We start from the raw sequence: 23483 nt of genomic DNA, 5'->3' as shown, positions 1-23483 counted from the left end.
AACAAAATTCGGCGCCGCAGTCGTTAAGACCGTTAGCCGGGCTCGACGTCTCCAGTACGTGCGATATCGCTGTTTACATCACTTATGTCCTTGTGGCATTTAAAAATAGTCAATTTCTAGCACAGTTGATGTTCAGGACAGTTTTTTTTTTTTTATCCGGCCCCTGATGAAATGAGGCAACGGCGAGGAAGCCAGCAGCGATTCCTTGCTTGAGCAAAGGACTTCGTAAAATAATGAGTTGTGAATTTGCCTCCTTTTTTATGAATAGCTGATCTAGGAGGCCAATTAAAATATAAAACGGGAAGCCCCATTTTTCCAGTTAATAGACACATTAAAAAAATATTGACCTAACATGCCTTTTGACCAAATAAAATGATAATATGACACTTGTGTAAGTTTTAATTAGTAATCAAACAAGGAGGTTGGAATTAGCATGGAGGCTAAACATTAGCGCTAAAAAATCATGAGAGGTCTTCACACATCCAGCGAAATTATTCAAGAGGCTTTCCCCGCACGTGTCAGTTAGCGGAACAAAGTAACATTTGTCTGGCTTCCCCGACACAAAACAAACCCAAAGATCCGCTTGATGAAGTAGGACGGCGGACCCAACGGAGACAAGTCCCGGCGCGAACAAACAAGGAGAGAAACGGATTCGCTATCAAAAGGACGGAGCAGGCGTGCAAATAGATGGGTGCGACTCCAATTAAAGACGCTGAAAAAAACATGATCAAATAAAAACAATTTTGGCCGGTCGTCACTAATTTGAAGCTTGAACCAAATTCAAACGTGTGTTTGGCGCTGACGCTCTTCAGGGAGACAGATGGGACGGACCCCTAACAATCCACCGTGCCTTCTTTCCGCATGACTTCCCGTTGCAGTCTGCGGCGCGTTTTAGTGCCAGAGCGTCTCACGTCACACACACACACACACACTACACACACAAGCGCAAAAAACCAACTACTCTTTCATTAATCATCTGCATGTGTAAATTAGGCATGAAAAGGGAGTATTTGGAGCATTAAAAAAGTTGGAATGTGGCGCTTTAAGGGCACCCCGCGGTCATAAACGGGATGATGGAGGCAAGTTAACGAGCTTCTGTCTGTTTCTGGACAGAAGGGCCCCACTCGAGTGGAAATGTCACCAGTGCTCACTCAACGTGGAGCTTGCGCGTTTGCTGTTGATTAGGATTAATTGGCGTCGTTTGGAGTTGCAACGTGGCGGTTTTGTAGTTGGGAAGAAAATAGTTTGTTTTTGGTATTTAAGATTTTTGCTTCAATATTGAGAAAAGGTTCCTAAGTATTGCGTAATAGTCATTTTCAGTTCCCAAACCATGTACAGTGAGTTTTTATTCCTGTTTTTTTAAATTCACTTTGGTTGATTATTTATTTTGGGGGAAGGTTTGTTAGTTTTTATTAGTATTTATTTTTCTCAGAACCCTTCATTTTAGTTTTTTTTTGCCGTTTATATTCCATATTTGCCAAAACATTTTCACACGAGCCGAAATTAATTGTATGAATGAAAATAAATCCAGTTCCTCTTCTCCACCATTGCATCCACATTCAACACACCGCTTTATTTATCTTAGTTGCATCCCGACAAGACTGTTTGAACACCGCGCCTCACCCCTAAGATTAACATTTCGCCAAGCGGCTTATTAGAGCAATTCATCAAATCAGTGGGCAGTGCTGATTAAATCAACGTGGTAATAAATGGAATGATCTGAAGCCTTCTGACACGGCGGGTCCTCGCAGCCCACCTGCCTGATTAGGAGGCAATTTATCCCATCGCTTTCCACACAGCCTCGCCTTTTAATTGGGCCAGCAACGAGAATGTCATACTGTTTTCCTGATGGCCCATCCTGCGGGGTCTTGATGAAAGATCTCGGAGCATCAATTTAGCTTCATGATGAGACAATTGGCCCGTTAACGGACCTTGGGCTGTGGGAATCTGGGTTGCTTCTCAAACTTTTTACAGTACCAGTCCTCAAAAATTATTCAGCATACTCGGAGCAAGGGTTCATTAGTAGTAGTCGTACGCTAATGCGCAGTTGTTATTATTATTGGACATCCGTAAGAATTGCAGAATGTTGACAAAAGCGAGCTGGCTCGCTATAAATAGTCAATTAAGTACAAACTTGTTCCAGGAATGACCGGCGAATAAGGAGAGGAGAGGACGGCTGTTGGAGGCTGAAGAAAAGCCGTCCATTATCTAGCAGTTAATTATCGAGCCACTGTTATTTCCATTTGCCAGATAGTTCCTGATTAAAGGGTTTGGTCAATCAAATAGATAACAGGGATTAGAACCAGCAGGATGAGAGCGTCGGAGAATGAGCCAGCACACTGATGCCTCGCTTGGATTCGATGTCGACTTTTTAACAAAAGTGCTGCTAACAAGATGGCATTGCTTATTAGCGTCGATATTTCCCGCAACTGTGGGGTGGAACGGATCTTTTGATGGTGAGCGTAATAATACCAATATTGTATTTGCTTAACTCGTGGACGAGGCTTTGTTTGCATTGTTAGTTTGTCTGAAGAAAAGTTATTCCTTTTCAATTTTTGATTATGTTTTATCCAATGCGGTGCCATTTTTACTTAGAAAGCATGTAACAAAAACACAATCATCACAAACAGAATCTTGCCGAGCTCAATTTACGACATAATGCCTTTCCTCCGCCCCTGGGTTGCATTGTATTACACTTTTCAGATGATACAACTAAGCAACGAAATCAAACATATAAAGTAAATACAGTAAATTACTGCCACCTACAGGACTGGAGTGGAAAAGTCAAACGATAATGTTTGAGGTTGTCTGGCCTTGGGAGGTCGACGCCGCATCGGAAGCCATTTTAGTGAGCTAAAAATAATAATGTAGTTGTAATTAAAAAGCAGATCTACAGAAAAGCAATATACAATATTAAACAAGTGTAAAGTCCAAATGCGGACTCATAGTAGATAAAGGCTAATAAACGCAGGAAAATACCCAGCGACACCGCATGGAATATTAATGACCAATATCACAACCGCCATTGCAATAAAGGCACACACAAACAATAAGTCTCTGCTGGAAGGTCGACAATGCCTTGAGAGGAATGTGAATAATCTGCAGGGGTGGGGGGGCACGCCCCTTAAATGCTCTCGGAGACATCCAGCCTCTCTGAAGGGGCAATTACGTCTCTTTTACAATTCAACTTAAAATGCTAAAGAGGTTGTTAAATAAATTTAAATAAAATTAAATATTTTTTTTCCTTCCAAAGTATGATTGATAGTGTAAAAAAAATAATTCAGCTCAGTGGCTTGCCTCATTCATTTTGTGTAACACTCCCCCAAAAAATAAATAAATAACTGTTCTCAACTTATAAAAAAAAAAAAATGAATCAATGGAAAAAAAGAGGCTGAGCAAGAAGAACAGGTACATTCTAAAAGTATGCTGACTAATTGAGACAAATGAACAGCAGTAGAGAGCAGCGCCGGAGAGACAGCAGCGAATTTATCGAGTCCGTCTTTTGCCCTTTTTCCTCTGCTCGCCCCCCCCCCCCCCCCTCCCTTCCCAGTTTGAATAACAACACAAAACATCACGTCTTCCTCTTTGCACACATTTAGAATCTATAAATCATACCGGATCACATCTTTGGTGTTACGTAAAAGGAATGTGTCCAAGATTTCGCTCAATAAAGGTTGAGAATCACTTCCTGCATCAAACATACTTCAATATAAGTGATACATTTATTATTTAAGCAATATCAATTTTCTTCTTCCATCCATCAAAATTAAATGAAATGCTACTAAATTTTGAACAGGCTTCCTATACATTATAACATCATTTGCATCATCATGAGTAATGCAGCATAAAGGCAAACTATTATTCATTTATGGCCGTCACATCTTGTGATGATACAAACGCATCAGAACTTTGAATTTGTGACCCCCATACAGAAACTGCTTTGGTTTCTTCTGACGTCCCCAAGAGTAACCACAGAATCAAAAGGCTTCTACAGACGTTTTTTTTTTTTGTCCACCGCTGCTTTGCCAGTTGTTGAGTAGAATTAATTATCACCTCCGCCAAGGACATTGTGTTTTGCACCTACATCACTCACTCGATTAGCCGGATTACTCAAAAACTGCTGGACTGGCACCGGTTAAAAAATGATCCCGGTACCGCAGAGCCTTGATTTAACGGGAAAGTGGCCGGTCATCCCTTAGAACCAATTTGCTGTTACCTTGATGCTACTCCAATGGTTCACAGTCCGTAAAGTCGACATTCCACGGTATAGAGTGCAAATTCTTGCCGGCACTCAACTCATCCGAGGTTGTCTCGGTCTGCGGCACGACTGGATTGTTGATAATTCCGCAATGTGAGATGAGACCCGGACTGTTTTGAAGACGCATTGTAATTGGTTAATGAGTCGGAACGGAAAAGCTTCTTGATCTCATTTCCAGTGCTTAATTAACCTTGGAGTTGGGAGATTTCCCCCCGGTGCTTGGGACAATGCCGGGGGCATTTGGCTCCGCCTCTTCTTGCCCGTGTCACTCTCTCTCTGGGCCATGTGACCATTCGACCCCCCCCGCAATGACAACAGCTCATCTGGCGTGTCCTTCACGTGGCGACAACACTTTATTGACGAAATGGAAATATGCACAGGCGCCACCTGCGTATGCATAAAGATGACAAAGTGATTCTCTTTCTGCGTTGCATTCAAGTCCGGAACAAAAATAGCAGCGCCGACTTTGACTCTTTCCCCAGGCCAGCCCAGTTCTGTGGCCCCGGGGGTGTGAACCCAGTTCTGACAGAATTGATCTCGGGTTCATCATCAGCCTTCCCTCGAGACTGGAATGACACCCAGCTTCCCTTTCATCCCGCCCTCCTTCTCTACTTAATTTATCCTCCCTCGGCTATTCCCCAACTTTTCATCTTTCCGTGTCTATACTTCCTCATCGCATTTGCTCACTTCTCTCTAAATCCAAAGCATCTTGTTCCGAGCTCTGTAAATACAAGTCGGTATTGACTTTGTCGATCCCCTTCTTACCTGCAGAAGAAGCCCAGGCTTCTCGACAAGCACGGACGACTTAACCCTTCGTTATCTTTGCGCACGTCGGAAACTCGGGATTTGAAATCGCCGATTCCGGGCCGCAGAAGCTAGCGCTTGACACCTGCGGCTCCTCGCTGTCACCTCCGGCTTCAAAGCGCATCATTTACAAGTCATCGAGCACCTCTCCACCGCTTCTCTCTCTTCGCCCCTCTTCCAAGTTCCAGGAGCGAGGCCATTTTTCTCCATCGCCTTCTCGGTTCTCGGCTTTGGTCTGGCGCCGTCTGCCAACAAAACTTCCCGCATCCTCTGTCGTACTCCTCCATCTCTGGCTCCTTTCAGAGACAGAACCATATGGTCCCGGGCCTCGCCGGTCCTCAGCCTGGGGTCAGTTGCGGTGATGCCACAGAGGAAGGATCTCAGACAGGAGAAGATGCGGCGTGAAATTTGTAATTATCGTCCGCATTTGCGCAAAATCTGTGTGACATTATTGCACTTTATTACCACAGCAGGTGGAGTCACGGTGAACCAGGTGGTCGTTTGACATTGACATAATGAAGGTGGAAATTCATTTCCATGACCCAGATTCGGCTCCTGAAACAAAAGAAAGTGTTCTCTTTGCGAAATCATGCGGAGCCAGCCGTATGGTAAATACATCTTTGCCTCGGGGACGTTCCAAAAATCACTCAAGCGGAGACTTCCTTGTCTATTACCTTAAAAAACAGACGAACCTTTTTTAATTAGATCTCAAGAAAGAAACTAAGTCTGAAAGTGAGACGATAAAAGCACCAATAAAAGTGAATGTATGCTTACACCAAAAAAAAAAAAAAATCCTCGAAATCAGGAGATGACACTGAATAAGCAATTAGACCAAGACGATACGAGCACGTCGTAGTATCGCCGCTCTCGGCATATTTAGGAATCGAAGCCGAGCGTACGGAGAGGCGGAGTGGAGCGAAACAGCAGGCGTCAAATGGGAAGAGGTGTGAAATTGAAAGCCATAAATCCCTACAGTTGTGGGAGCCTCAGCGGCCGTAAGACGCAAACCTAGCTCGTGTTCCCTCTTTTTAATTGGAAGCTAGCCGATTGTTGCCTTGCGAGGTCGCTCGACAATTGGGCTCAATATCAGCGACAATTTTGCCGCCATAACTGCGCCATCCTCTTGTCGCTTGTTTGCATGGCTTTGAATTATCCCCGGGCCATAACGGAAAGAAATTACGACTGACAGTCGTTTGAACTTGTCCAATATTGCTCTGTAAAGTTGAGAACCAAACAAAGTAATAGCTCGGCATCGCCGCCGATTTCCCCCTTTATGGCTTAATGGCACGCCCCCTCTGGATGATGCATGAATGCGGCTCAGCGACACGGCAACCGTGTTAATTGACTCAAGCATATCGTGTCTCCACTTAAGACCTCCAATCCCTCGACTCGCCACCCCTCCAGGACCCACGCTGGCCGGCCGCTAAAAATAGCAACTTATAAACTAGCGCCGATAAATGAACTCGCTAATATCCCCCCCATCTGGAGAACTCTTTAAAAAGTCTGATGAATGATTGCAGGGCCTGCATTTGACAGTGGGCTCTGGCCAGCAACCCCCAGCAACCCCCCCCTCACACTTCTCCTCAACCAAGCTCCCGGGCAACAAACCATACATAGCAAATGTAGCTCTTTAGCAATATGCTAATTTCTAAAAGCACCCAGCGAGACCGAATGAATATTCTGCACGGATATTAAGCGCAGGTTGGACTTTAATAGATGGTGTGCGGTATGCAGGGGCTCCTGCCGACCACGCCAAGTGGCAGGAACTCCCGGGGATGATGGAGCGAAGGCCGGCCTTGATGTGGCAGCTTTTAATAATTAATGAAAGAACGTGGCGGGTAGATTGGCAAAAGAGAGGATTAGAGAGCTTCGAGAAAGAGCGAAGACCAATCAAGACCGAGCGTAAAGGAAAAAGTGAATGATCTGTTGCCGCTTAGCTAATTGGCCACTTCTTGCTTTTCCGTTTCTTCCTTAGCTCGCTGGATATTTGAACAGAAAAGGTCTTTCATCTTGTGTGTCCTTGGTTTTTCTTGGCACCACACGGAGATTTTACAAAGTAGTACAGTTCCATTTCCAGCTCCTCCAAATGAGGGTCAGAATACTTCAACGTATTCTGGCAAGGTTGTGTAATAACTTTGGATTTGGTCCAAGGAATCGTCTTACATGGCATGAGCGGCATGGCAGTGATTCCATCGAAAATAAACAGTCATCATTCATCCGTCGACACTTTTACTATTGCACGGTAAACCTGCTGTTGCCTGATATTCTCCGCGCTCTGGCAAACGCCGCTCCCTGCCAAAGCGTGAGAACCCAATGAATTATTTGCATGATTTCCAGGCCCACCTCCAGACAGGCAGCTCGCTAAGAATTAGCTCGCCAACTGAAATATCGCCCATGTCAGTCCTGTTGTTGTTTGGTGTCACACTGTTACTTAACAAACGGCAAAGAAAACAAGATGGAGCTAATTCACTATTATCTCGGAATAAAACCGTAGACGCACACGTTTTTACCCATCATCAATCTCACGGCTTCACATGCCCTCCCCCCTTGAGTCCTCGGCTCTGTTTTTGGCTCCGTCTCTATGCAGGTAGGAGGTCTCCTGATACTTACCACTGGGCTTGCTCACTTCACATTAATGCAACATCCCTCCCCATTAAGAACTCCATCCAATGACCGTTCTTCCACACTGCGGATGAATTTTCTCGAAAAAAAAATCCCCCTCCGAATCCTGTGCCAGATCAATTCCGTATAACCCCAATATGATTTCAAACGTGACACGGTGCCAGGTTCATCAAGGGCGGCGACGTCGGGAAGTTTAGTAGCATATAATCAGGATGTTCATTAGCGAGCGGTAAAGATTTGACCGTGGATTTAAATGGCGCGTGTGCAGATTTCACCGTCGAACCTGCCATGTGGGAAATTTCATTACGTCGACGTGCTGCTCACTAATGAAAAACATGTCAATAATCAAAGAGACAGAAGTTGCGCTAAAGATATTACGGTAAATTTGGATCACCAGGTGTGGCGATATTCAAAATGACTAAGTTACTAATTAATGCAAACACGGCAAATCCAAACAAAAAAAAGAAAAGCCTTGTTGACAGCTTATACCCTGGTATTCTGCAATTTCTTATTATTTTCCAAACGCTCACCCTGAAATCAATTTCAAAGTCTGGCCAGTGAAACGGGGTCTTGCGGTTTAGGGGCGGGGCGGGTTGTACAAGCTCGGCAGTTTGTTCTCTACAGCTGGGGCGTCCCGCTTTTGCAACTATTCCCAGTCCGGGCCTGCCTCGGAGCCTGCCTGCCTGCCTGCCTGTGATTTGTGGAGCCCGCTGGGGCCAGAAGCCGGCTCCCCCCTAGCTTGCAATCTGCAAACAATGAGCCCCGTGTCCGTGACGGATGGCCTACATCCCTCCCCATTTGTCTGCACTTTATCCCCATCACAGAATCAATTGTTCAACCCCAAAGTTTGCTTAACATGCACTCCCAGCCAAGAGGGCACCTCGCCGCCGCCGAATTCAGAGATCAATGTTGTCCCGAAGTGGAGGAGTGGATGAGAGGGGACTTTTCGGCGTGACTTTCAGGGTCCTAATTAGGGATAGGACAGCTCGCTACCTCTCCGGGTGACATTTAACTGGACATACTTGATAAATGTCACAACGCTGGATACAGCCGCAACAAATGGATGCATCAACAACGGCTTCATAACCTTTACTGATAGTCCCTGCCAGGAATTCAAATTCTTTATCCGCTCTCCCTTGCATCTCTAAACACCGCACCCTCATAATCAACATTGTGTAGGGAGAGTGCCTTTCGCGTTCAGCCAAATTAAGTGGACCATGGAGAAGGGGGGGGGGCGAGGGAGGGGAGGGGTTGTCTTCATGTGCCCTTGCAACACGACGACGTGTACACGGCTTGCGTGCCAATGCCAAATGATGTTGAGAAGGGGACCTTTGGAAGCAATCAGAGGCAATGGAGTGCTCGTAGACCTCCCTCGTATTTTGCCAAACTTAGACGAGACACGCCATTGGAATTAATCAGCTCCCAAGATGGACTCGCTGGTGTAATAATTGTCGTGCACATAATGCTCAAGGCTCGCGTTCTGTTATTTACTTAGATTTTCTAATATACATGCATATTTAACTTTTATTTGCGTTAAAATAAATGCGTCAAAAACCAAATAATCTTTCCCCATCAAAATGAATAGGAATGCCATTAATCCATTTCAATCCCCTACCAAAAAAATTAAATATGCTAAAGGATAACGATGAATACTTCGATATAGGAACAAATACCAGTAAATTTTAACATTGATGAAAAATTATTTAACAGACAACTTGTCGCTTTTTTTTTTTCTTTTTAAAATCCAATCTGTTCCGGTCCCATCGGAAGGCGTAAACGCTCTTTGATTAGAAGTGACATCTTGGCAAGTACCCGAGAGAGTCGATGAGCTCACATGAGGCCGAGTGCAAGTCAACTGACAGCACGGTGACATTTTTAGGACAAAGCAAAAAAAAAGCATAAAGGTGGCTTATTATGTTGTCGTAGGAAGTTGAAACAAAAAATACTTTTATTTCCGTTAGTGATTAATTTCCAAAGCACAACCCCCAAATGGTCATGCACCAGCACTTCTTGTCTTTTGAAGTACGTCTTTGATATGGAGAATATGTACATAGATTTATCTCAATGTTTTGCTCCTCTGCATATAAAGAAAAATCATTTATCTGATTAAAGTGACTGTCTAAATATAAACCCTTGATTTGTTTCAGGGATTCTTTTATCTAACACGGTGCTCTCCTCGGACCTGTGCTCCTGAGTGATTGTGTGTACGTGTGTGTGCCCGCATTCCCATGCAGCCGAGTATGTGTGTGTGTGTGTGTGCACCTGCATATTCACGTATGTTGGTGTACGCCATGCTTCACATCACGCCGCCTTAGTTGCATTGCGGTGGCTAATTGCCTCTCCTGAGGAATAATTAGATGACAAAAGCAAATCTAGCGGTAGCCTCGGAAGCAAAAAAAAAAAAAGGGAGGGGGGGAGGGAAGATGTATGTTATGTCACGAGTTCGCGTCGCCATTTGTTTGCGATGGAAATCTGCCAGCGGTGGCGATAAGAGGACATCGCAGAGGCCGTACATTCGCAGGCCGAAACCAAAGAAAGACGGGGCGACAATTAATTACGGCTAATTAGATGTATCCGTTATATTTACTGGGCCAACCATAAATCAAATGGTCAAGTTATTTTTAGATGCGTGTGCGCGCATGCGGCGTATTTGTGTACTCCGGCTGTGTTGTGTCCCCCGTGTCGCTGCTTATTTACTGTTAGCGTTCCAGGTGTTCCGAGCTGGGTCGCTGCACATTCCCTCCTCCTCAAAGATTAATAATCAATTAGTAATCCATTTCACTAATGAGCAGAGTGGAAGGGGTGGATTTAGTGGTTTAGGCAGAGACGGTCAAGCGCATACATTCATTCTCAGCCAATCAGATGAGAGGCGCTCGGTTCGGAAAGACATCGATTAAAATTTGGTTGATTTTGTTGTCTATGTTGGCTTCCGGGAAATAAGCGTAACAATCAGTACGAGAAATTTCATCATAACATTCCGGTAACTGCCGTCGCAACAATAGGAGCTCCCCAGGGAGCCGTTCCGAGCCTCTTTCTATTCCCGCCGCGCATAGTTTGCTTTAGTTTGCTATATCATTTGTCAAAAGTTTTAAATTTTCGGGATGTCTACACGACAGAGCAGTAGTAACACAATTGCCGCATTAGCATTTATATAGCCCTTGTCAAGGAGCTGACTCAAAAGGTGCCACACATGGTTACAATGCAAAGTCAAATACAGTCACAAACATCAATCACCAGTCGGGTCGTTTTGTTTGGTAACTTTTTGTTCGGGAAGAGCATTCAACAATTTCATCCGTTTGTCCAAATCGGCAAAAAAAACAAACTCAATGAAGTTGGCACGTGACATGACATTGAGAGGCCTGATCAGTGACATGACGGCCCACCGGAGAGAGGTTAACAACCTGACAAAGCCCCGACGTCTCTTAATGACAAGCAAAGCGCCCGCTGAGGACCACACGAGGAGTGGAAAGGACTCTCGAATGTCACCAATGGCTCTGATAGACTTGCAAATGTACCACATAGGTAATTGTTCTAAAAATACCTCCAAATTCCAAAGAGTGAATTTAGAGGTGACTCTTAAAAGGATCCTCAAGATGGGCTCCTGCACTCAAAGCTTTTCAGACTTGATAAGCGTTTAGCTGTCACGCTGCGCCGGTGTGCGTTTTTTTTTTTTTTTAATCGAGTTCCAGCGGGGCTCGTGGCACCTAAAAAGCCGTTACGAAGGGGCTGGCACATCAAAATGAGGCGGTAAACACAGAAGAGTCTTCACAGCAGCCGCCGCCGATCCAGCACGCCCCGCGACAATCTACAATTGTGTGTTTCAAGTCTAAACGCGAGATTTCCCCAGTGTGGCGCCCGGCTCGGCTCCCGCCACAGATCTTCTCTCCACTGTTTAGCAGTCGCACCGTGATGGAGCCTGACAAAAAAAAACTCTGCTCAAAATTGAACACTAAGTGTGTGTGTGGGGGGGGAGGCAAGTTGCTACCTCCACCTACACGCATGGGTGAAATCTGACACCTTCTTCCTTTTTTTTTTTTTTTTTCTTGGGCCTCCCTTAGGGAGCGAGCCCTGCTTCCAGATTGCCCCGCATGATGGATGTGCAATGTGAGGAATGGGCCGTCCCGTGGGCCGGGGCGTCGTTTCTGGGTTAAACAGCATCCTATATCAAACCCATCTATACCTTCACAAGCGGGGGAACCTGTTTACTGGGGCGGGAAAGCACCGCAATCCATTTCCTGTCAGACTCTCTCGCTCTCTCATGGAAGCAACAAAAAATTTGGACAGCCACAGGTTGGGGAGGGTTGGGTTCCAACACGGTGTGATGTGAGGAAACCATGGTGAAAGCTTCAGGCTTGAATTCCGTTGTCAGTTATAAAAGATATTTTTTTTCCTCCTAGATAATTTCAACTGTTTTGTGCACAAGCTGCCTATCTGTCCTTGACGTACCCTCAAATGTTTCTCCAGGTCTCACTTCCATTGTCTGGCCCTTCAGAAAGCTCACGGCCGGCATGCAAGCAATCAAGAAACGTCTTCTCGTCCGCAGGTAAAGTCACCGTTAGAGTTCCCACACTCTTCGGAAAGTACGTTGAAACTTTTGATGACGATTCCCGCGAGCGCCGCCTTTTAACCGATATGAAACGGGAAGCTCAGCGACGTCCTCCCGGGTGTCGAATAAACGGACCCCGGGTTCCGGAGTGGTTTAATGCACCAGTAGAAGGGAAAAGACCTGTGAAGTGAAGATGATATTCCACTTTGCACTTTATGTTCAATTCCCGTTAATGCGGTGCGGGCTTACCTGCGCGCCATAGGTGGATCAAGAGTCAATTAGCGGGGCAAGCGGGCAGCCTTAGCCGAAGGGCCTCAGGCGACAGTTTGCGGCGGGCTGCCGAACCCGGCGAGGGGCAGGCGGGGGGGGGAGGGAGCCTAAATGGAATGCTAATACGGGGCACACAAGTCAGGGCTCTCTAATTGGGACACAGCTGCTGCAGGGACCGAGTATCCCGTCAAGCGCCGCAGAGGTAGACCAAGCGGCGGGTCGCGGCCATCGGGTCGGTCAGGTGCACTGCTGAAAATACTTTTGGAAGGAAAGACGGAAGAACAGAGTTTTAAAAGAAGTCAGCTAATGACCAAAAGTCTCAAACTGAAGGGAGAGCGATTTGTTTTTTTTGTTTTTTTTTTTTGCTAACAAATGGCAGGTGGTTAACAGTCCATCACGGTTTTATTAGACAGTTAATTTGATGCGTGGGTGCTCAACACCGAGGCAGCTGCAATTTTAAAAGCCTGGCGTGACCGTCAAAAGATTTATTTTCTTGTGTCTTAGCCGAGGTTTGGACTTAATTGTCAAAGTTAGATGTTTTTTTTTAGAACACAAAAGACGGATGACGGCAGCACGTCTCAGCAGTTAGCACTCGCGGTTTCGAGTCTCGGTTTATGGTGTCAACCCGCTGGAAACGATGATGTCACTCAAACACGAATTGTAGTCTGATTTTCTGATACTCAAAAATGTGCATATTTGGAGCGACGGGTTTCGTATTCACGCCGTACCGGCGGCGCCAACCACGTTGTGTCTTTGCACTTTGGATTGGTAGGGGGCCTGTCCTCTTTGTAAGCCTTTGCGCTGGAGGCAAAGTCGTGATTAGCCGCGCGGCGTTTCGACAAGAAGCATCCAGCTTCAGCGCCGTACGCAATCGTCAGTCATCTCTCGCCTCGTTTCAAGTCGGCGTTCTGTCTACACGCCGCCGTCTTCCCTTTTCAAAGCGCTCCTTCTCCGGCTCTTCAAATTAGCCCGGGAATAATGCATGAGCTCCTGGCGGGAGACGGACGGGAGGCCCCCTTGCCTCAGAAGTCGACCCCCGTCGACGGCGAGGCGATTGACATTAACCACCCGAGAGGAGAACCTCAGGTGGCGAGGTGTTGGGGGAAGCCTTTGAACGGCCTGGCCTGCCGTAATGAGGCCTTCTCAAACAGTCGCACCTCCAGACAACCTTCAGTACATGCAGATAGATGGTAAGCACTCTATTTTGCTGCCACTAAATGATGACTCTTCATGAGCCGTGCCCACACCTGCCGCGATACCAGCCCGTCAAATCTATTCCGCCTTCGTGTTTTGTTAGAAAAAAAAATATTTGGCCTCGGATAGACTTGGGTGAATAACTCGACCGAGTCGGTCCGCGGAAGGGCGCTTTGAAATCGGTCGCGGCGTGAAAGGGCAACCGATAACATTTTTGCGGATACATATCCACGCGTTACATATTGATATGTGTCAAATGCCGATTCTTTTCGAGCGAGGTCAGGCAAGCGTACGCCGGCGCCGCGGCGGCCGACGACACTAATACCCCCGTGCCAAAGCGGCGCGGCGCCGCCATCGCGGGCGACCATGCGCGTCGGTCGCACTTGGTTGCACTCGATGAGCCCGAGTCGAGCAATTGATGGGTAGTGGGACGGAAATAGGAAGGAGGGTTTTTTTTTGGGGGGGGGCAGATGGTGAATAATGTTGCACTCAGGCTAATGCAAATGATTCTGTCACATAAACATCAAGACACTTGGAGCGAAGCCGTCCTTCGGAAAGGCGTCTCGTACGGCTATAGACGCCGTCGCACCCGCTCGTGATGCCATTTTGTCTCTCTTGCCACATTATGGCCCCGCTGTAAAAAATGCAGCAATGCAGCTTTCATTAGCGCACCGAGCAAAGATTATGGCTCAATGCAGTGCTATAAATTATGTATGGGCTGCTATAGCGCAAAGCCTTCACCCCCCCCACCCCTACCCCAATTTAAAGATGACAATTTCCATCCGGAATATTCCCAGAGCTTTGATGTAAAATTCTATTATTTTAATTTTTCCACTTTGTCACCAGGACCACAGTGGAGGCGGTTTCATCATTAATTATAAAGGAGTTTTTTTTTTTAATAAGGCAATTTCCTCTACAGCATATATGCAATTGCATCTTGTCTCACCATCTGGAACAAAAACCACTTCATTAATGAAAAAAATACAATTTGCACAAATACTACAATGCTCAGTTTTGATCATCAGCGTAGTTATAATAATAATTTTTTGCTACTTAGTGAAGTATAGGCCGTAGTGACGCAACTCCCCATCTGACTCACCTCGGGATTGTCATGGTATACTTATATTTTTCGGATCTCAACGTTTGATCACTCGGCGCGCCGTTGTCGTTTTTTGTTTGTTAACGGCGCTCCCATCGACGCCCGAGTTCGGCAGGAGCGTCTGGTGGTTGAATACAGCGCCGCGGGCGAAACGTGGCGGCAGATGGCGGGCTTAACCGCGTCGGCGGTTACAATGCGCGTGGAATTCATAACAAAAGGCAACAAGACGGGTTCTCGCTCGGATGCAGGTACATATAATTAGCTGTGGAAATACTCGACGGTCTCTCATCATTCAGCGCCGATGATTTGACAGGAACGGCGGAGCGGGTGGGCGGCCATCTGCCTCAAGCCGAGCGATAAAATGGCCTCCTGGAATGCGCTCAGTTTTAAACGGTAGAAATAAGTCTGTGTGTGTTTTTCTTCTTAAAGATGACACCAAAGTGTGTTTACGGAAGCAGACGTGGCTTCGAATGATAAGCGGCTCCTTTAATCGCCGGCTCCGCCAGGTGTCGACTTCACCTTTTAAGCCACGGCGACGGAGCCAAAAGCCCGCCCGGTGTCTCGAGCGCTCGACTCTTGTCGGCTCTGACCGACATCCGTCGGCGCGCCAACGCTTAACGCCCTTGACGAGCTCAGGCTTCACAACCGCTCAGAATATCCCGTTTTTGGAGCAGGCCTTTTTTAACAGCCTCCCCTTTTAAAAGTGTCGCCCTGTTTGTATTGCTCATTTTCAGCACATTTCGCCGTACTTTGAGCAGTTATGAGCCGGTGATAAAGAATAATGGGTGGTTTTATTTCTCATAGCATTTTACGTCCCAGTGACCCCCCCCCTCTCCCCCTCCCCTGGGGATTTTTTTTGGCAGGCCGGCGGGTTTTGATTCCGACTCGCAATCAATTCATTTTAATCACAATGGGCGCCCAGCCGAAGGACGGGGCGGGGTTAAATTGATTGGCAGGTATTTGCATATACAGTACGCGACGAAATGTCACGCCCGGCCTTGGTGGTGACCTGCGTGGGCCTGTTGGCGAAACAAACTGATGAGGGTAATTCATCATGCCGCCGGCTCGGTGTGGGGGGGACGGGCGGCGGCGCGCCCGCCATTGTTAGCGTCGTCAGTCACCTGTCACGCCACGGTGGCCACGAGGACGTACGAGGAGAAAGTGGAGGGCTGGCGAGATTGCAGATGAGGATGATCTTTTGCAGCAATATTTACTGCTGTCATCCATAAACATTTTTCGAAGAAAAGGCCCTGCATGGAAACAACCACCCGTTGATCCCTACCCCCAAACGTTATTCAAGGTCGCCGCGGCCCGACGCAGCCGGTGCATGCGTCATTACTCCCTTCTCGTAAGAACTCTCCAGCGTGCCGACTTTGCTTCGAAGGTAAACATTCGGCCGTCATTGTCGTAATTATGCCCGGGCGCAAGTCCCCATCCCCAGGCTGAGAGGAAATATAGAAAAACAGGGTGGTGGTGGTGGTGATGGGGGGGGCACAACTCATTAATAGCGTGGCTGACTTGCCGTGATAACGCCGCCTCCAATTCCTGTGAGAGGTTTTACTTTTTGACCAATTAGCTTGCCGGAGCAACCTATTGGCCACCAAGTGATCTCAGCCGGGACTTTATCAGAGCGCGCTCTATTAAATCCACTCTCCGGCTGAGGCGTCGGAATGGCTGTCTCTGATGTCGCCGCCAAATGCCAAATCATAATCGTTGTTATGACACATTTTTATGCTTCCATTCGGTATAAAACCCAACCGGCGCTTGGGTTGTATGTGTGTGTGTGCTACTATCTGATTCCTTGTGTGTGTGTTATGGGCCATTTTTTACGCAATAAGGCTGGATGAATAGATTATCATAATGCACAGGGGTGGGAAGGTGTCCCGAAACGGAAATACAGCTTTCTCGTATTCACCCAACGTCTTCGAGTGGGTCAAAAGGCCTGGCAGCAGTCGCTGGCTAATGTAATCAGGTGGCAAGTAATCCTAATGATTCCAATTGACGTGCCCGGTAAAGTAAATTTCTCAGAAGCGTCTTGATGGTTTGCAAATAGCCGCGGTCGTTTCACTTAAAATACAAACTGAGCTAGACGTGTTAGCGCGGCAATACCAACGTCATGTTTTTATTTCCCGACAGGGTCACATTTTTCTCAAACACGGTACTTCTAGAAGATCACACGGCGCGAAACTGCTCTCATTGTCGTGTTTGCTGTGTAAAAGCACGTTGATCCCCTCCGAGCGCCCTGATAAAAATCGACAGTCCCTCCTGCGTGGTGCAACCCGTTGTTTCGGGGATTACGGGGGATTAAGGGCGGATGCCGGGGACCCGAGCCTTGAGCCGTGTGACCCTTCCACTCATCATTATGAGACAGATACACAGCACTCATACTCGAGAAGGCCGAGGCGTTGTCGCCTTTTCAATTATTCATGGCTGCTGGCAGCAGAGGGTGTATGGAAATGTGAGGACCTTTGGAGACACTTACTGGGTGTAATGGTTTGGAGTTGGACTCATTTAACAACGTCTTTATCGGCAATTCGATCAGGACACAAGTCACCGTTCCAGAATCGCATTGATCGTGTCATCAAACTTCGGCGCTACTTGTTTACTCGTGTCCAGTGGTGCTTCTTGTTTCATGCTAGCGCAAGACTGGCGCTTGGTAGTTCTCCCCAGTCGGCTAGCGGCTAGATAAAAGAATCCTCAGAGAGCAGGGGGCTTTGAGCTTTGCTAGGTTGCGTTAAGCCTCAGCAGGCTCTCGCAAGGCTTCTGCTTATCAAAAGCTACATCCTGCGGATTCAGTATCAAGAAAGAAAAAGTTGGCCACTCAGTAGTGGTCATGTAATATTTCTGTTCAACTTTGCAGAAGTGACTTAAGGACTCTTCTATTCTCGCTGATATTTCCTTATTCCCCAGTAACCGAATTAGACGATCCCATTTTGGGAAATATGTCTCATAAGGGGAGAAGATTGATGACACGGTTCATTTAACGCCGAAGGTCTTCGCAAATCTCTGCTTGGATATTTTCAGCTTTGATCTTTGTGATTGGACTGTATTTCATGGACCACGAGGCACACCGTATTAATTATGTAACATTGTCGGTACCCGATGTCCAGATGTCAATTAAGTACCTCGCTATAGCCAGAGTTTGAACCGGAGGTTCTTATGAGGTTCTCGGAGTCCGTCTCCCGCCGCCCGGCCTCCCTCAAGAGAACCGACGGGCTGTTAGTGTGCTAATCGCTTCAGCCTCACTCCATTATCAAGGTGCCTGGGCTCAGTAAGCGCAAGTCCATCATTTCTCAGACGCTCTTTTGGGGACAGTGTAAATAAATTGGTGAGGGCGTCAAGGAAAGGCTGAAGTGGAAAAAAAAAAAAAACAGCTGCCCACCCAGGGATCGCACTTTATCATTTTAGCCAAAAGGGATTACAGTCCTAAAAGCATTAAAGTAGAAAGCCAGCTCAAGTCAGAGTGATTGAAATGTACACTCCGGGATTGGAAAGAAAATAGTCAAGGAGCATGATGATCATATCTGGACTGTGTTATTTTGACCGACCGATAAACCTTGGGCTATCAAATTAAGATGGAAAACTTTGATTCAATCAGTTTGTCCAGAAGGCGAAGAGCTGGTGACTAAGTAAATTAAGGCCGTATTTGAATTTTTCAAATAACCAGATCCTATGCTATATTAAACCACTTGTGGCGTGAATGAAATATGACAACTGATAGATGTTTGTTTGTTTGTTTGTTTGTTTTTTAGCCGTACTGTAAATCACACAGCTTGACACGCCGCCGCCGCTAATTAAAGCCCGTCTCGATGTATAGAAACTCGTGTGGTGAGATGTTCACAGCAGGTGTCCCTTAGGAGCAGGCGAGCCGCTATGAAGCTCGTTGTTAGGCTAATGAACACACGCATTGACTTGGCCTCAAACAACCCCTCGCCACGATGTGGCTCCGCCCCCGTTGTTATTCAGGTCGGATATGCGTGATCATTCATATGTTGTTTGACTGTTCTTGGTTTTAAGAGTGACCTATGACCCTTCAAAGACCGGAATGTGGTGCTAGTGTTAGCGGAGATTCAGGTTCGGCGCTACGCCCGGGCGCCTTGCCTATCCCGCCGGCTACCGTCGGCAGCCGTAATGGAAGCTGACAGCATGTAAATGAGTTTTTAAAGGAGCTGCTGAAAAGCGCGTCATTTTTTCTCATTCGGCGCTCTCGTGTGTCAGGCCGGTCGCCATCTGTCAACCTCGTCGAGGAGACGGAGAGGGCCTGCGGTTGAATTGGCGTACGTCTTGATTACTGATCGATATGCCGTCAAGCATGTCTTTTTCCTCCGTCTCTACCCGCGTGTCTATTATAGATCAAATCAAATCGCAAAACATATTTGCGTATAGATTCCACTTCCTGAATTCTTTGCCTAACTATGCGTGTACTTTTTAATAGTGTTTGTGAAAACAAAAGAAGAATTGGCTCATTTTAGATGTGCTGATACAAACCTCCTTAATGAACCGTTCACCTGTTGATCCAAAAAAATAACACAAATAAAGAATGGACAAGAAAAGACAAATGACTTTGCTGGTGTAACCATGACAGATTATTGTAAGTATTTTTTTGGCAGCTTGGGGGGGGCATCCATAAGTAAGCAGCTGCGTTGGCCATATTATCTATCGATCTTTTTTTCAGCACTTCATCAAATTCGTACTGTAAAGAAAGACTCCTAGTGTGAAATATGAATTAGATGCCAAATATGTCAATAATGTTACATTTGGACATGAAGTCTGGGGGGAAAAAAGGCAAGCAGAAAACAGCAGGGTGGCCCATAAAAAAAAAATCCTAAATTAAATTCTTGCCAAAATAAGACTGAGTTGAAGTCGTTCAATTTAATTAACCGGTTTAACCTCCACGGGGATTCTTCGACATTTTCCGTCTTGGTAGTCAAACGTTTGCTGCGGGAATGCACCCTGTCAGAAAAACAAAGTCTCAAGGTATAACGTGAGCTTCTTAAAAATAGTCATAATCATATTCATTATTTGTGTTGAGCTGTAATAATGGAAAAATAGACAGATACCGTATCTGAAAATAACCAGATCAAATGTACACAGTAGAGAAATACATGAAAGCATATGCTATATGTGTTCCTGGTTAATTAAGAGATGATTAATTTTACTTCAGGCATTAAATAATCTCAAGCACTTGTGGTAATCGCATCTCATGAGCAATGACGGTTCATTTCGACAACTTGTTCGGTCGCAATTATGCCGACGCTGGGGCTCCATATTGGAATCGGAATAAAGCCTGTAGGATTCGGTTGCCGTGGCAACTGATTTCTCGTCGTAATTTGTTAACATTCACCGTCGGTCGTCTTGGGATCTTGTCCGACGTGCTTGAAATCAAACGGATGACTTCAGTTACCCTGCGGGACTCCGGTCGAAGAGCACACGGATCAAACACCATCTCCATTTTCAAGGGACATTTCATTCAATGTATTTAATTTATTCTTAAAATAGTTCATGATTAAAAAAAGCACTGTATGTCAATGACCGCAATCTCTCCGCCGCTCCCTCGTTCGATCCCCCCCCTCCCTCGTTCCGCTCGCCGACGTCGAGGCCCGATTGTCGCGCCGACCGAGGCGAGCACGGAAATAAATTAAGAGATCAAAAGCCATCGAGGGGAAACGATTCAGTATTCCACATTGTGTACGATACAATATCATAGCAAATTAGCAGTCTTCAATGGCTTCCACTGACTACTATACACTTAAAATGTAAGTCGGCGGCAGAGTCAGTCCTCGGGATTTCTTTTTTTGCTGGACAGTGACTTGGAAATGAAGATGAAAATAAAGCAGCTAGTGAGGTGTGAACCGAAAAACCCAAGACTACGAGAGGCCGGCGGTAATGAGAACAACAGCATTTTGCGCACATCCTAATTGTCATTGTGACCACAAGTCCAATAAGCTTCTCTACAAAGGTACAACATATAAAAACTGTTAAATATATAACTTTTAGGGACTTTCAAAATACATTTAATGACATTTCTTCACGCCGTCTTTTCATTTGCGTTTTTTTGATGCGCCTTCTTGCATTCCGACCGTCGCATCTTTTGTGTTTATTTTTTTATTTATTTTTTTTGTTCTCGATACACAGTTATACGTTATGTAAGTACCTATATCTCCAGTTCCAAAGTACAGTGTTGGGCTCGGTCCGAGGAAAGAAAACAGTCAGGAAATGGTCAAAAGTACTCCTTTGATCGGTGTGTGTGGGTGTGTGTGCCAGTCCACGAGGTGTCCACGGGTAGCTTGGTGGGCACGCAAGCCGGCGAGGGTCTACTGCCTCAGTCCTGGCGCGTTTGTTTCTTTTGCTCTTTGGTCTATAAAAATATGGGAGGTCTGCTCCAGCAGAAGGCCTATTCACAGCAGCGAGCGCTCACTTCTCTAAATGATCCTTGCGCCCTGCTGAGGTTCTAGAAAGGTGAAGAAATGCGGAGAATTCTCGTCTTCAATGCGGAGGACTTCCCGATAGGGCGCAAGTCACCCGTGACATTTGGCAGGGGTCCCACCCTCCACGGCGAAGGGCGAAAGCTGCTAATTGGACAGAGCAGGCAGAAGTGGAGAGCAGACGACCTTGTTGACCCAACGACACCCGCCGGGTGGGAGAAGTCAGAAAGCCCGTGGAGTCGCTCGCAGGGAACAGTGTTTTATTGCGAGTCATTTACCCAATGTCCTCGGGGGGATGGGGGGTAAGGGGGGTGTTCCTGCAAACACTCCCGTTCTGGTGCTCTGGTGGCGTTACGAGACCTGTCACGAAGGACGAAGAACAGAGCAGACGAGATTTTGTTAGCACAGTCAGGAGTCGATTGAAGTGTTTTGACTTTTCAGCAAAATCTTGATATAAAGTTTGCCATATCATGCAAAAGCAAAATATACCGTAGGACTTTTAAGAGCAAAGCACAGTCAGCCCTGTTATGAGTTTTTAATGACACCCCCCCCGGCTAATGACACTGGAGACGTTTTGTTTTGTTGGACCTGACTGCAGCGTTCAATGCGGTGGACCACGTTATCGTGTTTGCAGCATTGGAAATGCTTTAGATATTATTTGGCAATGGTTGCTCTGAATTCCGCAGGCTCGCTGTCATATGGTGTTCCACAGGGTTCAATTTCGGAGCCCCTGCTGTTTCCATTTGTATGGTATTATATCTTAATCAGATCAACAATATGTCCTCCTTTCTCCTTAAGTCTATTTTTGTCCTGCTTGGAGCACAACCAGTCTTTGAAAAGAAAACAGACGTTATGGTGTTAAGTCTCATTTCGTATTAGCTTCGTTGGCCAACAAAACAACATCCTTTTCATTGCACTTTTAAAATTACATTTGTCTGCGTCTTTGTAGTTCTGCCACGACCGACTAAAAACAACTAATTACTGTACGCCCGAGACTTGCAAACAGGATTTTCTCCGTTGAAGGTTATTTCCATTACAACTCGCCTTCATTCTCCACCTAGTGTACAAGAACAAAGTGACTCTCGCGGAGAAACAATTAATCTTAGGGCAAAAAAGACAAATCTGGAAGCGTCCGCAAACCATCTGGCCGCTCGCTGTCGCCACACAGCCAAAATAATAGTGTCGCCGTTCAAGATCTTGGCAATGTCACTGAGGCTTGAATGTAATAATAATGAACTTGAATGGAGCAGGCCATGCGAGGATCAAGGTGTTGGATGCAGACCAGGCATGGAATAATAACATGCTGAAAAATTTCAACTATTAACACAGCTAATTATTAATACGGCAATTGTCGACATTTTTTTTTGCTTTCTCCCACGAGCTGACTGCAGCCAGTCCCGGCGGCCCTACTGGGAAATCCTACAACTGCCGTCAAGGAAATGGAATGCAAATGGCTAGCGATGAAATGGTTTTTTTGTAAACTACCACATAGTTAGACGAAGCGGTCGAGCATGGTAATTTTCTCATATTCCCACAATGCTCCCCCTTTTGCTCTTACTCGCGCCACATACACAAAACTCGCAATCGGCATTGTGGAAAACAGCCTCCCATAAATCTCCCCTACACACAAATCTCATCTCGGGGAAATGCGAGTCCCCTATTAAAAGAGGAACCGGCGTCAGATGAATATCAGATGAATTTGCCCTATGAATAAAATTCCCAGGCCCTAGGTGATAATTACCTCGGGTTTATCAGCAAACTGCCATATTACTCTATTTTATATCTTACGAGGGCCAACGACCAGATGCCATTCTCGGGCACGCACGAACGGTGAGAGAGAGCGATGAAGGTCCCGCCCGTAAACCGACCGAGAAACTTTAAGGCATCACCAAGAGTGCCCGGCTGCAACGGATCGTAAATAATCCATCCGTGTTTATGTCTAATTTGTGCACGCTGGCTCGCGGGCATTCCACTCGATACATGTCGATATTCATCCAAGGAAGAGGAAAACATTGGATTCCACGCACATCGAATTTGTAGGGTACGTCTTCCTATCTGGAGGCGCAGCCGAGTGTAGCAAAGTATACGTTGTACTCTCCATAACGCATATTGTGCATTGGAGTGAAGGTGAACACAGGCACATCTGTTAGCGCTAAAGACAACTCGATTCATAATACATAGTATGTAGTCACTCTCCAGCTGGGACGGAAAGCAAATTCGCGTCAACATATGGCCGAGACTTGACATTTCCTCTGCGTGTGTACT

At 46.2% G+C, this 23483-nt stretch overlaps 1 protein-coding gene and 1 long non-coding RNA gene across 10 annotated transcripts in view; one reads left to right on the top strand and one right to left on the bottom strand.

Moving 5' to 3' along the window:
• LOC148379200 (uncharacterized) overlaps positions 1 to 23483 on the top strand; it is a 164249-nt gene that overhangs the window by 41277 nt on the left and 99489 nt on the right. For all 6 annotated transcript variants that reach the window (XR_015855529.1, XR_015855532.1, XR_015855533.1 and 3 more), the window contains one exon: positions 12149 to 12227. This is a non-coding gene — a long non-coding RNA (uncharacterized LOC148379200). The remainder of the gene's footprint in view (positions 1 to 12148; positions 12228 to 23483) is intronic.
• tafa5a (TAFA chemokine like family member 5a) overlaps positions 20245 to 23483 on the bottom strand; it is a 61542-nt gene continuing 58303 nt past the window's right edge. For all 4 annotated transcript variants that reach the window (XM_088367613.1, XM_088367616.1, XM_088367614.1 and 1 more), the window contains exon 5: positions 20245 to 21578. The gene's annotated coding sequence lies outside the window, so the exon portion shown is untranslated. The remainder of the gene's footprint in view (positions 21579 to 23483) is intronic.

The sequence above is a fragment of the Syngnathus floridae genome, chromosome 22, assembly GCF_059516105.1.
Source record: "Syngnathus floridae isolate MCC-2025c chromosome 22, RoL_Sflo_1.0, whole genome shotgun sequence".
Taxonomy (NCBI): domain Eukaryota; kingdom Metazoa; phylum Chordata; class Actinopteri; order Syngnathiformes; family Syngnathidae; genus Syngnathus; species Syngnathus floridae.
Note: the sequence above shows the minus strand (reverse complement) of the source record. Positions and strands in the feature narration are given on the sequence as shown.